Source organism: Tachyglossus aculeatus, chromosome 24 (genome assembly GCF_015852505.1).
Source record: "Tachyglossus aculeatus isolate mTacAcu1 chromosome 24, mTacAcu1.pri, whole genome shotgun sequence".
NCBI classification, from domain to species: domain Eukaryota; kingdom Metazoa; phylum Chordata; class Mammalia; order Monotremata; family Tachyglossidae; genus Tachyglossus; species Tachyglossus aculeatus.
In genome coordinates this window covers 3033487-3049030 of record NC_052089.1, presented here as the reverse complement: position 1 = coordinate 3049030, position 15544 = coordinate 3033487, and positions in this window count along the sequence as shown.

The window sequence follows — 15544 nt, the reverse complement described above, 5'->3', positions numbered from 1 at the left end:
CGTCCTCCGAGCTGGCTTTGTGGATCAACCCAGAGAAGCAGCATGAGAAGCAGCATTGGTTAGTGGCAAGAGCCCGGGCTTGGGAGTCAGAGGACCTGGGTTCTAATGCCGGGTCTGCCACTTGTCTGCTGTGTGACTTTGGGCAAGTGACCTAACTTCTCTGTGCCTCAGTTCCCTCATTTGGAAAATGGGGATTATGACTGTGAACCCCAGCTGGGGCAACCTGATTACTTTGTATCCACCCCAGTGCTTAGAACAGTGCTTGACGCATAGTAAGCTCTTAACAAGTGCAGTTATTATTATCGTTATTATTATTATTATTATTATCAGTTTGGGAGGGGCTGAGCGGTTCTGTGAATGGGGTGTTGGGAGGGAAGGATTCACTGATACTGAGTGGGTATCACATTTCCTCCTCCCCCGTTCCGGTGCATCAGAGCACAGTTTCGCCATCTTGTCAGGCCTTCCAGAATGCCTCGTATGATTCATTTTTCTTCTCCCTAAGTCATCTTTTCACATCTACCAATCAGCATCTTAGATCACTTCTCCATTTTTGTACTCACACCAACCATTATAGTATTGTACATAGTCGCTTTATAAAATGTACTCTTTTAGCCCATAGGCATCTATTTACCATTCTTTCCATTCTCTTCTTCGTCTTCTCATTAATTCATTCACTGTCTTTCTCCCCTGTTACATTTTAAGGTTTTGGAAAGCAGGGATGGTGTTTAATTTATTTTGATCTCTCAGAAGGGTTCACTACAGTACTTTACACCCAGGATGCATTCAATAAACATCATTGATTAATGGATGCATGGATGGGTTGTTGGATGGATGGATGGATGGAAGGGTGGGTGGGTAAAAGAATGGATAGATGAATGGATGTATAGGTGGATTGTCTGTTGTGTGATGTTAGGCAAAGCACTTTGCTTATCTGTACCTCAGTCATCTCATCTGTAAAATGGGGATTGAGACTATGAGCACCATGTGGGACAGGGACTATGCAAAACCTGATTAGCTCATATCTGCCCCAGCACATAGTACAATGCTTGACACATAGTAAGCGCTTAACAAATACCACTATTATTATTATTGTTATTATGGATGGATGGATGGATGGATGGATGGATGGATGGATGGACAGATGGATGGATGGACAGACAGATGGGTGAACAGACAGACCGTTGGACGGATGGATGTTCGGATGGATGGATGGATGGATGGATGGATGAACGAATGGATTTGAGGCAAAGATTTTATCAAATTCATTCATTCATTCAATCAATCGTATTTATTGAACGCTTATAGTGTGCAGAGCACCGTACTAAGCACTCGGAAAGTACAATTCCACAACAAATAGAGACAGTACCTGTCCGCAAGGGGCTTACAGTCTAGATCGGGGAGCTAGGTATCAAAACAAGTAAACAGGTTATCAAATGTGGGGGACAGTTTACATGACTGTGTCCCTTCTCCCTTTTCACCCTCTGATTTTCTGATTTTCATAACTACCAAGAGTGATCTTAAAATTCATAGAACTACTGTCATTATCGGTAGTAATATCAACACTATCATTATTGAATTTATGAAGAATTTATTAAGAATTTAATTGCAAAAGCCTGCCAAATCCTGGATTAGAGACAAACTAATCAGATCGATCACGTTTCCTGACCCACAGGGGCTCAAATTGTATGAGAAAGAGAGAGCACATATTGAATCCCGATTTTACAAAGAGACCCAAAGAGGTTACGTGGCTGGACCAAGGCCATACAGCAGGCTGGTAGCAGAATCAGGCAGACCTTTCAAATAATAATAATAATAATAATAATAATAATAATAATAATAATAATAATGGCATTTGTTAAGCGCTTACTATGTGCAAAGCACTGTTCTAAGCGCTGGGGTGTATACAAGGTGAACAGGTTGTCCCACGTGGGGCTCACAGTCTTCATCCCCATTTTCCAGATGAGGGAACTGAGGCACAGAGAAGTGAAGTGACTTACCCAAAGTCACACAGCTGACAAGTGCAGTGTCGGAATTTGAACCCATGGCCTCTGACTCCAAAGCCCAGGATCTTTCCACTGAGCCACGCTGCTTCTCTACTGAGCCACGTTACTTCAAATCTCATGACTTCCAGCCACATGCTCATTCCACTAAACCATGACGCCACCCAAACAATCATTTGTCATTCACTCATTCATTCATTCATTCCATCATATTTATTGAGTGCTTTCTGTGTGCAGAGTACTGTACTAAGCGCTTGGAGAGCACCATTCAGAATAAAGAGAGACAACCCCTGCCCAGATGTCCCGAGGTGACCCTTGGGTACCGGCCATCTCAAGGTCAAAAGCTATCTCGGGACCACCTGAGCCAGCAGGTGGAACTCGGAAGTGAGGGTGGGATACCGCCCCCACGACCAAATCTGCTAGATTGACAGCCCAAGCTGGGAATACAGAAGGTGTCCCTCGCCCCCGTGCCAATAAAATTAGGTATGGAAGAAGGGGGAGGGCAGAGATTGGATAGACTGAGGCCGGAAGCTGGAATGGCCTAGGAGCACAGGCAATAAATACCTGTCGCCTCTGACCTTCGGGGTCAGAACACCAGGACACGCAGCAGCAGGAGCAGCCGCTGCAGCAACAACAGCAGCAGCCCACGTGTCTCTCCCTGCCCAGAAGGCCAGATGCCCGCTCTACAGCCAGAACCAACACACTGAGTCAAGGGCCGCGGGATGGGTGAGTGTCTCGTGGGTGGGACCCAGGTACCCCGCTGCTGATGGGAATTATGAGTGGATTCCTCCCATGTAGGGAGAGCACATTGTGAGAGCTCGCCGCCCACCACGTGCGCGGGTAATGTAATGAATTCTTCCCATGTGGGAAAGTAAGTGGATTCTTCCCGAGTGGGAAGTGTACATGGGTGAGAGTTAGCCAACTCACCCACGCGCGATTAACGGATGATCGTGTTCCTCCCGTGTAGGGAAGCTCTAATATTGCTAATTGATTATATTCCTCCCGAAAGGGAAGCTCAATCCATTGCGCCTAAACAATTACATAAATTCAATTCCCCTCACGGAATAAATTTTATATTAAAATTAGGCTTTCCGCCCCCGGCCTCTCTCTCTTTCTCGCCTCGCCGATCACTGAACGAACCCGTCCCCGGACGACGGGTGACACCAGACTGGGCTTACAGTCACACATGTTTTGCCAACCTCTGTCCCAGACATTGATAAATCCTCAGGCGCTGGACTTTCTCTTTGGACAGCTCTTTATATGGATACTTCCACGGTCAGAACCCTGGAGAAGAATGGGATATTAAACAAAAGGAAACAGAAATTTTGTCCCTTAGAGGAGGGAGAAGGAATCTCCCCTATAGGACTCTCCCCAGGACGGTCTTGATATTCCGGTTTCTCAGTCTGTAGATTAGGAGGTTCAGGGTGGGGGGCACCACGGTGTAGACACCAGCAGGTCCGGGGCGAGGGGGAGTCTGACACAGGCTTGAGGTAGGCAACAGCTCCAGTCGAGAGGAAGACGGTGACGACTGTGAGATGGGGTATGCAAGTGGAGAAGGCTTTGGCCCGACCCTCGGTGGCTGGTATCCTCAGCACGGCCCGGAAGATGCACACATACGAGACGATGATGAGAATGAAGCGGACGTTAGCTAACGATACGCCGGCGGAGGAAGCCGAAGCTGAATACAAGACCCCAAACATCATGTCGCTGAGTCAGGTGGTGGCCGCCATCTTTCCACTGAACCCGTTGGCCATGAGGAGCTCACAGCCCAAGGGGGGTCATATGGCAGTGTAGCGGTCGTAAGACATGGCCATGAGGACGAACAGCACTAAAACAGCAAACGGAACCACCAAAAAGACTTGGGCCACACAGCCCAGGAGGGAGATGGATCTACGATCGGTCAGGAAGATGATGACAGACTTGAGGACAATGACAGAGATGTAGCAGAGTTCGAGAACGGACTGCCTGAGGAAGAAGTACATGGGGGTTTGGAGGTTCCGGTCCTGGGTAGTGATAGCGACAATCACGAGATTCCCAGGTAGGGCCGCCAGGTAATAATAATAATAATAATAATAATAATAATAATAATAATAATAATAATAAATAATAATAATGATAATAATTAACATTTGTTAAGCACTTACTATGTGCAAAGCACTGTTATAAACGCTGGGGAGGATACAGGGTGATCAGGTTGTCCCACGGGGGGCTCACAGTCTTAATCCCCATTTTACAGATGAGGTAACCGAGGCCCAGAGAAGTTAAGTGACTTGCCCAAGATCACACAGCAGTCATGTGGCAGAGTCGGGATTCGAACCCATGACCTCTGACTCCAAAGCCCGGGCTCTTTCCACTGAGCCACGCTGCTTCCCTAGGAGCAGGGAATCTAGGAGGAACAGCGCGGCATGGACCAGATGCAGCTCCCAGATCTCCGAGAAACCCAGCAGGAGAAATTCTTTCACCGTGGAGACATTGGACATTTTAGGGAGGCAGTATTGCCTTTCTGCATGTGATGAGGGAAGACTCAAAGTTGGAGTCCATTGATGGGATGAGTGAAAGAATTGACAGGACATTCGCTGGTGATTCTTTATGGAGAGGGGACAGTTATTTAATACAAAATGATCTTTGAGTTTGCCGTGGAGACATCGACCATTTCTGCGGAATTATGTCTACTCGCTGGACAGGAAGAAGGAAGACTATAATGTAGAGACATTGATGTTGGCGGCGAAGGAATAGGACTACGTCAATCAATTCTATATATTGAGTACCTACAGAGGGCACTGATACATATGCTCGCTGCCCCCAAGGAGCTGCCATTCTATTGGAAGCACCAAGTTCGAACCGTGTAGAAGCAGGGTGCCTTATTGGGAAGAACACAGGCCTGTGAGTCAGAAGACCTGGGTTCTTAGCCCAACTCTACCACTTATCGGCTGCTTAGCCATGAGAAAGGTGACTTAATTACTCTATGTCTCAGTTTTCTCAATAGTAAAATGAGGAATCGATACCTGTTTTCCCTCCTACGTAGTCTGAGAATCCCTTGGGGGACACGGACTGTGCTCTACCAGATTGTCCTGAATCTCCCCTACCACTTTGTACTTTGCTTGGCACATAGTGAACACTTAATAAATATCAAGTGTTGTTTGAGGAGACCGAAACTAAAATGAGTAGCAGATAGCAGAGGTCAGAGAACATAAAGATATGTCCATGACATTTGTGAAATTTTTTCGGTGGTTTTAGAGTCAAACAAGAAGTGCCTTTACATATAAATTCGTCCCTTTAGTGGAGGAAGAATGGGCCTGGAAGACAGAAGGACCTGGATTTTAATCCTGTGTCCACTCTTTGCTGTGTGACCCGGGGCCAGAGACTTACCTTCTGTGCGCCTCAGTTACCTTATCTATAAATTGGGGGTTACAATTGTGAGCAACCTATGGGGCATGGACTATGTCTAAGCTGATTAGCTTTTAACCATTCCAGTGCTTAGTGTAGTACCTGGCACGTAAGCAGTTAACGATATAATAAAACAAACCAACCAACAAACAACAACGCAAAAAAAACTGCATATTCCAAACTGATTCCATTTGCTCACATATCTGCATTCACAACTGGACTGACTCAAAACGCAAACATGCATCATCTTTCACCTAATCCTTTCCTAAACCTTCAGCTTACATCTCTCCTCTCCTCAACCTCCCCTCAGGGCAAGGTGTTTCTTTTCACAAGCAACAAAAACTCACAATCGGCTTGAATGCTCTCCACCCTACGACTGCACTTCACCCCCTCTCCATCGTTCAACATGTCTTCTTGGCTCTCAAAACAACTTTCTAGTCGTTACTCACCACTGACTCTCCCGTTTCCATCCTAGCCTGGAACTCCCTCTCTTATCCACTCAAAATCAGAGAGCACAGTTCTTTCTGAATTCTGAGCACTTCTAAAATCCCCCCGCCTCCAACCAGCTACCCCGATTCATTTCCCAGCTCTATAAACCCACTTCACCTAACCCAAGTGCAAATCAACTTATTTCCATCCTCATTCAGTGGAAAAATCATAGGCCCAGGAGTTCTCTTCCTGACTGTAAGCTCCTTGAAGACAGCGTACACATCTACCAGCTCTGTTCTATTGTACCCTCCCAAACATAGCTTAGTGGGAGCCAGAGCACTTGGGTTCTAATCCTGCCTTTGTCCATTTGCTGCTGTGGGACTTTGAGCAAGTCGCTTCACTTCTCTGGGCCTGCATTTCCTCATGTGTAAAATGGCACACATTAATTGCATATTACCATCTTTCCATTCTTCTTTTCCTTCTGGAAGGGGCAGGGAATGTGTATGGTATGTTGTTTTAGGTGGATAGAGCATGGGCCTGGGAATCAGAAGGAATCAGAAGAACCTGGGTTCTAATTCCGGCTCCACCTCATGTCTGCTATGTGACTACTGGCAAGTCATTTACCTTCTCTGATCATCAGTTACCTCATCTGTAAAACGAGGGTTAAGACTGTGAGCCCCAGGTGAATCAAGGACTGTATCCAACCTGTTTAATCTGTATCTACCCCAGATCTTAGGAAAGTACTTGGGAAATAGTAAGAGCTTAACAAGTACCACTATTATTATTATTACTCTTCAAGTGCTTAATGCACACAATAAGTGCTCAATAAATATGATTCAAGATTAATTGACTAATAGTAAATTAGACTGTGTCAACCTATCCCACTAGAGTGGAAAGCCCATTAGGGCAGGTATTACAACCTTTCAATCAATCAATCAATCAGTCATATTTATTGAGCACTTACTGTGTGCAGAGCACTGTACTAAGCGCTTGAGAAATACAAATTGGCAACACATAGAGACAGTCCCTACCCAACAGCGGGCTCACAGTTTAGAAGGGGGAGACAGAGAACAAAACCAAACATACTAACAAAATAAAATAAATAGAATAGATTTGTACAAGTAAGATAAATAAATAAATAGAGTAATAAATATGTACAAACATAAATACATATATACAGGTGCTGTGGGGAAGGGAAGGAGGTAAGATGGGGGGATGGGGGGCGAGGGGGAGAGGAAGGAAGGGGCTCAGTCTGGAAAGGCCTCTATTTGTCTTCTCCCAACATTTGGGAAGAACTCTTACGTGGAGGAATTGCTGGTAGCATCAGTGGCTGTCTAAAGCTGGTCACACTTTCTCAGCCCTGGCTGACATTTAAGCTCTGCAAAGGATTCTGGGACACACTAAGGGCCAAGGTGATGGTCCACAGTGCTGACACTGTGCTGGATAGCATGGAGGGTAGTTGGCATGGTAGTGACGTTTGAGGAGGAAGGAGCAGAGGTTTGCGAAGATTAAGGGTTTCTGAACTGGAAAACACCACCCCTCCTACTAACACCCCTGCACTGCTGGGGGCCGTGGCCCTGGCACGGACCCCAACCTAGCCCACAGACTGGCTCCATCTCGTCCATTCTCAGCCTCGTCCCTCTCTGCCCCTCCATCCCACTCAAAACCAGTCACTCCCACCGGGGCAACGTGGAGTTGGGGGTCACTGACATCCACAGGGCTGGGTTGGTCCCCTCTTTCCCCTATGACTCCTGTGTTCGGTCATCCAGACCCTGAGAAGCTCTCCAGTTGGGGCCTCGTCCCTCTAGATAAAGTAGGAGCTGCTCCGTTGGGAATCCCAGAAGGATGGTTAGGGGCCCTGCCTAGAGACATCGTGGCCTGGACAGGCCAAGCACCATCTGTTCACGTGGTTTCTGGGGCTACTGGGAGACAAGGGCCCGACCTCCTGCAGCATCAGCGATGGTGCCGGCCCTTGGGGTTCCCGTGGAAACAGCGGTATCTGCATCCCAGCTTCCCAATGGTTCCTGTTTCAAACGACAGCCTTTACCCACCGTGAATGGTTTCAGTTTTGTCTAATTCACACCTGAGACACTCAATCTGTCAGTCAATCAGCCAACTGTAATTTTTTTCTTATGGCCTTTGTGAATCGCTTACTATGCATCAGGCACTATATTAAGTGCTGGAGTAGTTATATGATAATCAGATTTGACAGAGTCCAATTCCCCCGTGGGACTCACATCTCAATTCCCTTTTTGCAGGTGAGGGAACTGAGGAACGGAGAAATTAAGCGACGCTGCCCAAGGTCACACAGCAGACACGTGGTGGAACCGAGATCAGAACGCATGTCTATTTGAATCCCAGGCCCACGGTCTACCCACTAGGCAACACTGCTCCTTATGACCTGTCCTGATTATAAATCCTTTTAAGCTACGTTCATAGTGACTATATAAACTGTACTCTTGAATCAAGCGTTCATCCCCTTTCTCATCTTTCCCTTCTCTCCTTCCTCCTCTATGTAATTTATTCTGCGTTTATCTCAACCATTAGATCATAATCTCCCGGAGAACAGGAATAATGCAATTATAGCTCTTTTCAACTCTCTTGAGAGCTTACTACAGTGTTATGCACCCAGGAGGTGGTCAATGAATACCACTGATGATAATAATAATAATAATAATAATAATAATAATAATAATAATAATAATAATAGTCTTTGTTAAGCACTTTCTATGTGTCAATCACTGTTCTATGTGCTGGAGTAGATACAAGGTAATGAGTTTGGACACAGTTCCTGTCGCACATCGGGCTCAAAGTCTCAATCCCGATTTTATAGATGAGGTAACTGAGGCACAGAGAAGTGAAGTGACTAGCCCAAGGTCACATGGCAGACAAGGAGCAGAACCTGGATTAGAACCCACGACCTCTGATTCCCATGTCCGTTCTCTGGGTGGATGAATAGATGAATGGCTGGGGGGATCGATGGAAGGAAGAAAAGATGGATTGATAAGGGAGCATGGATTTCACAGGACAGATGGAGCTACAGTCATCCTTTCTTCCCTTCTCCCATACCTCTTCCCATTTTCCAAATTTCATCCTCACCCACAGAGTCATTTTAAAGAGTGTATCATTATATTTTCATAGTCATTACTAATAATGCTCTGCACACAGTAAGCCCTCAGTAAATATGATTAAATGAATGAATGAATGAATCAGTATTGTATTTACTAAGAGGTTGTGTGTCTAAATTGTTCCACTTGCTGGAGTAGAAATAAAATAGAGTAGAAATAAAATGGAGTAGAAATAAACGAATTAGTTCAGACACAATTCCTGTCCCACAGAGGCTCAGAGTGCAAGAGGAAGAGAGATCATAGAGCTGTTAAGTCATTGCCCTAGGTCACAAAGCAGGTCAGTAGCACAGCTGGCATAAGAACTCGTCTCAATCAATGAATCAATCATATTTATTGAGCACTTACTCTGAGCCCAGCACTGTACTAGGCACTTAGAAAAGCTCAGTATAACAGAGTGGGTAGACACGTTCCCTGCCCACAATGAATTTACAGTCTAGAGCAATTCCCATTCGTTTAGGACATGATAAAATTTAAAGCAAAATTATGGTATTTGCTGAGCACTTGCTATGTGCCAAGCACTGTTCAAAGCACTGGAGTAGACACAGGGTAATCGGGTTGTTGCACGTGGGGTTCACAGTCTTAATTCCCATTTTATGAATGAGGTAACAGAGGCCTGGAAAAGTTAAGTGGCTCACCCAAGGTCACATAGAGGGCAAGTGTCAGAGCAGGGATTGGAAACACCCCCAAACTGGAATTACTGTACTAAGCACTTGGGAGAGTTCAGTTTAACAGATTTGTTAAACACATTCCCTGCCCACAATGAGCTTAGACCCTACAGGGACTCCCTTTCCTTTAGTCCATGATGCCTTCCCAAACTGGATTGTCAGTCATACTTCAATCTTAGCCACCTCCCTCCCAGACTTTGAAAATTCATTAACGTCCAGCGTTTTCTTTGAACCCTGTAGGACAGCTAAGTATCTGGCTAGGTCCAAAGACAATTCCTTGGTTAAGGAGTGGTGTGAGATTACTTGCACAAGGAAGGAGAAATTTTGTTCCAGAGCCGAGGCTGGGTCATTGACCCTTTGAGGATCTTGCCCATGGCGGCATTCATGTTCCTGTTCCACATAATGTATATGAGGGGGTTCAGGGAGGGGGGCACCGCCATATAGAACACGCAAAACAGCAGGTCCCCTTTAAAGGACGACTCTGAGGGCGGCTTGATGTAGACAAATATACCAGTAGAGAGGAAAACAGTGACGACGCCGAGGTGAGGCAGGCAGGTGGAGAAGGCTTTGGCCTGGCCCTCGGCAGCCGACATCCTCAGCACGGCCCGGAAGATGTGCGCGCACAGGATGATGATGGAAATGAAGCGAACGACACCGAAGGCTGCCTCCAAAATCACAGTCGCATCGATGTCGTTGTGCTTCTCGGAGCAGGTGATCTTCCGCAGAGAGGGGATGTCACAGAAGAACTGGGGGGATGGTGATGGATCCGCAGAAGGACAGGGAGAACATCCCAGATGAACACACTGCTGCATACAGGCCTCCGCTGAGCCAGGAGGCGGCAGTCTTCTTCACACAGGCCCCTCAAGCCATGACGATCTCGTAGCTCAGGGGGAGGCAGATGGCAGCGTAGCGGTCGTAGGACATCACCGTGCGGATGGACAGCTCTGCGTTGGCAAATGAGACCATGGAGAAGACCTGGAAGGCATAGCCCACGAGGGAGATTGATCTCCTGTTGGTCAGGCAGTTGTGGATGGAATTGGGGACGGTGACAGAGATGGAGCAGAGGTCTATTAGGGACAGGTTCCTGAGGAAGAAGTACATGGGGGTGTGGAGGCGCAGGTCGAGGGTGGTGACGGGAAAAATTTGTAGATTCCCCATCAGGGCCGCCAGGTAGACCAGGAGGAACAGCACGGCCTGGACCAGCTGCAGCTCCCAGACCTCAGAGAATCCTAGGATGAGGAATTCTGTCTTCAAGATGACATTGGTCGTTTTCTGGGAATTGACGTTGACTGCCTAAGGACATTTAGAAAATATATGGTTGAGAATAATATTCCAAAGAGACGTTCGCAGGAGAGGAGAAAATCGTTGGTTTGGAGGGAATCTCGGGGGTCTTTTATGGTAAATTTTAACGCTCACTATGTGCCAAACACTGTACTAAGCTCTGGAGTAAATAGAAGGTAACCAGGTTGTTCATCCCCTCCACTCAACCTGCCTTGCAAGATTCAGGATGACACTGAAACCATTTCTGACTCCTAGAAGTCTATTCCCCTTTGCAAACATCTGCAAGGATTGTGGTCACATAATTCGACATAATTGTAGAAGCAGCACAGCCCAGTGGAAACAGGTTGGGTCTGGAAGTCTAGGGGACCTTGGTCTTAATCCCGGCCCCGCTACCTACCTGCTGGGCGACCTCGGGCAAATCACTTCACTTTTCTGTTCCTCGGTTTCCTCATCTGTAAAGTGGAATTCAAGACGGTGAGCCCCATGTAGGACAGGTAAAGTGTCCAATCTGATTAAATCATATCTACTGCAGCACTGGGTATGGTGTTTGGCACATGCTAAGCACTTAACAAATACCACAATTATTATTATTAAGAAAGAACGGGAAAATTCCTGTTATATTCGGGACTTATATTGAAATTTCTCTTCCCTGCCCCTCACCTTTCCCTGCTTCTCTCCAGATTCCCCGTCCTGTCCTGGGCGGCGGAGCACCGACCTCTGCTGAGAGAGAGTCTCACTGTATCTCGTCGGTCCTGGACACTGGTGGCGGTGAAAGGAAGGTCTAGCTAGGGAATGGGAGTTGTCAGGATCCTTCCTCTCCCTCTCGGCGGCCGGGTTATTTCCTGGGGTATTCCTCGTGGGAGGACGGTCCAGGGGTTTCGCTGAGGCAGCTGACTTCCGGGAATCTTGCAAGGCCGGGATCGTGGCCCTCTGGGGTCCCGGCACCCACAACTTAAATAACTGCCCAGTCCCACGTAGTTCTCACTCTGGTACTCCTTCCTATAACAACCTCAACGGACACATCATTCTCTTTCCATGATTAATAATAGTTTTCCTTTTCAACTCTGGGGATTGGAAATATATCGTGGTAGGAGGAATAGGCACTGTAGCCCATTTGGTTAGTCATGGTTGAATACAATATTCAGATCAACTTGGCAAAAAAAGAGAAAAGGACCCTAAGATTCATTCCAGTTTTGACACTGAATGGCTCTGTGTCACAGGCACCTACAACATTCTTGAATAGTGTAAACTTCTCGTGTTCAAAGAATGTATCTTGGCATTCTGTTGTGTTTCAACTTGATTGATTGATTGAATTAATACTTAAAAATTGAAGTATATTATGCAATAAATAATAATAGTAGCAACAGTAATAGAAGGAGGAGAAATCATACTGGTGTTTATTGAATGACAACTGAGACCATTAACTGGTTGTAAAAATTCAACCTGTACCCCTGCTCCTGGCTTCTGGGGCAAATGTGAGGATCAAAATCAAGTCTAAAACACCCTTCTGCATTTATTATTTATAAAGCACTTACTTTGTACCAGGCACTGCATTAACCACTGGGGTAGATGCAAGCTAATCAGGTTGGACACATGGGGCCCACAATATTAATCCCCACTTACAGATGAGGGACCTGAGGCCCAGAGAAATGAAGTGACTTCCCCAAGGTCACACAGCAGACAAGTGGCAGAGTCAGGATTTCTGACTCTGGTCTTTCTGACTCCCAGGCCCGTGCTCTAACTTCTGCTGGTGGTGAATAACGGGGGTGAATCCAAGTGTAGGGATCGAACCCCGGCATGGGAACTAGATTTAAGTACCTGTCGAGAATAGCTGGATAAAATCTCTTCTACCAAACTAGTCAAAGCCATTGATAATAGGCACCGTGCAGTCAGGAAAAGTCTCTAACGACAAATATCTCAGATCTTTGCAGGCCGCTCAAGGCCGTATAGAGTCAATCAAGTCAATCAATTAAGTCAAGTCCGTCTAGGGTCAGAGCGAGAAGTGAAATATACTATCTCTGGGGAAAAGACTCCCAACCAGTACCCTGCGCATTGCCATCTTCCCGTCCCGGTCCCTCAGGCTGTAGATGAGGGGGGTCAGGGTTGGGGGCACCACGGTGTAGAACATGGACACCAGCAGGTCCAGGCAGAAGGAGGAGCTGGAAGTTGGTGCTAAGTAGGCGAAGGCGGCCGTGGAGAAAAAAAACGGTGACAACGACGAGGTGGGGCAGGCAGGTGGAGAAGACTTTGGCCCGGCCCTCGGCGGCCGACATCCTCGGCACGGTCTGGAAGATGTGCACATACGAAACCACGATGGAGACGAAGCAGAAAGCAATGAAACATACACCAGTGGCTAAAACCACCTTGAAGGCTGCATACGTTTTAGAGCAAGAGAGTCTTATGACAGACGGGACGTCGCAGAAAAATTGTGCGATCACATGGGACCTGCATAAATGCATGGAGAATGTCGCAGCTGATGCAATGACTCCGAACATTCCCCCGATAAGCCAGGAACCGATTGACATCTCAAGGCAGGTCCTGTGGTTCATGATGACCTCGTAGTACAGAGCACTACAGATGGCCAAGTATCGGTCGTGGGACATGACCGTGAGCATGGAGAACTATATGCCGGCAAACTGAATCACGAAGAAGACCTGGAAAAAAACATCCCAAGAAGGAGATTTCTCTACGGTCTGTCAGGGTGTTGAGGATGGATTTGTGGATGGTGATGGAGATGTAGCAGAGGTCGAGAACGGACATGTTCCTGAGGAAGAAATACATGGGGGTGTGGAGGAGCCAGTCGAGGGCAGTGATGGCGACGATGAGGAGTTTTCCCGTCAGAGCCGCCAGGTAGACCAGGAGGAACAGCGCGGCGTGGACCAGCTGAAGCTCCCGGACTTCCGAGAAACCCAGCAGGAGGAATTCGCTCACCGCCGTGAGGTTGACCATTTCACAAGGATTGCTGAGACCACCTACAAAAACAATGAGGAGGAAGCTATTTCAGAACCTCAACAGACAATGACAGTCAAATCAATCTATCAATTGTATTTATTGAGCACTTACTTCGTGCAGAGCACTATACTAAGCGATTGGGAGAGTGCAATTTAGCAGAGTTGACAGATATATTTGCTGCCCACGTGGAGCTTACAGGCTAGAGGGGGAGACATAAATACATTTCAAATATGTAGGTGAGTACTGTGGGGATGAGGGTGGGGAAAATAAAGGGTGCAAATCCAAGAGCAAGAGCAAGGCAGAAGGGAGAGGAAGTAGGGAAAATGAGGGCTTAGTCGGGGAAGGCCTCTTGAAGGAGATGTGATTTTACTAAATCTATGAAAGTGGGGAAAAAGATGATCTGTCAGAGTAGACAGCGTGGCCTAGTGGAAAGTGCAAGGGCCTTAGAATCAGAAGAACCTGGGTTCCAGTCCTTTCTATACCTCTTGCCTGCTGTTTGACCTTGTGTAAATCACTTCACTTCTCTGTGCCTTAATTCCCTCATCCATAAATTGGGGATTAAGCTCATGAGCCCCTCATGTGGAACAGGGTCTGTGTCCTACCTGATAAACTTGTATCTACCCCAGCTCTTAGAACAGTGCTATCAAATACTATTATTATTATTATTATTATTATTATTATTGTTATTATTATTATTATCTGAAGAGGGAGGGAGTTCCAAACCATTGGAAGGGCATGGGTTAGGGCTCAGTAGCGGGATAGATGAGACCAATTTACAGACAGTAGGTTAGTTTTAGATGAGCCAAATGTGTGGACTGGGTGACCATGAGAAACTGCCCCTCTTAACCTTCAGCCTTCAAGCAGAAGGAAACTAAAATCAATCAATCTATCAAATATCTTGATCACTTACTATGTGCAGAGCGCTGTGCTGAGCGTAACCAAATGAATTATCTCTTGCCTGATGTAGCCTCCTGATTTATGGCGAATCTGGGGTAGGAGAGCCTTCTATCTCCCATGTGAGCTTAACCCTCATCTAGTTGTCAGTGACTGCCCTCTCTACGGACAGTGTTTAATATAGCCACCATTGGTCTTTTCCTCAGAACTGAGCACAGTTCTCTTTAGACAGTAGGTGCTCAGTAAACACAACTGAGTTGCAGACATTACCAGCTCTGATCGTTTTACCCCATTCCTCAACAACTTCCAGTGGTTGTCCATCGACCTCTGCGTCAAAGACCGTGGCTCAGAGAGAAGCACCGTGGCTCAGTGCATAGAGCACGGGCTTTGGAGTCAGAGGTCATGGGTTCAAATCCCGGCTCCGCCAATTGTCAGCTGTGTGACTTTGGGCAAGTCACTTAACTTCTCTGTGCCTCAGTTACCTCAACTGTAAAATGGGGATTAAGACTGTGAGCCCCCTGTGGGACAACCTGATCACCTTTCTAGCTCCCTAGAGCTTAAAACAGTGCTTTGCACATAGTAAGCGCTTAATAAATGCCATTATTATTATTATTATTATTATTATTACTACTAATAATAATAATAATAAACAGAAACTCCTCACCATCATCTTTAAAGCACTCAGTCACCTCGCCCCCTACTATCTCACCTAGCTACTCTCCTACCACAAGCCATCCCGCACACTTCGCTCCTCTGATGCCAACCTATTCTCTGTACCTCCATCTCGTCACTCCCGCCAACCACCTCT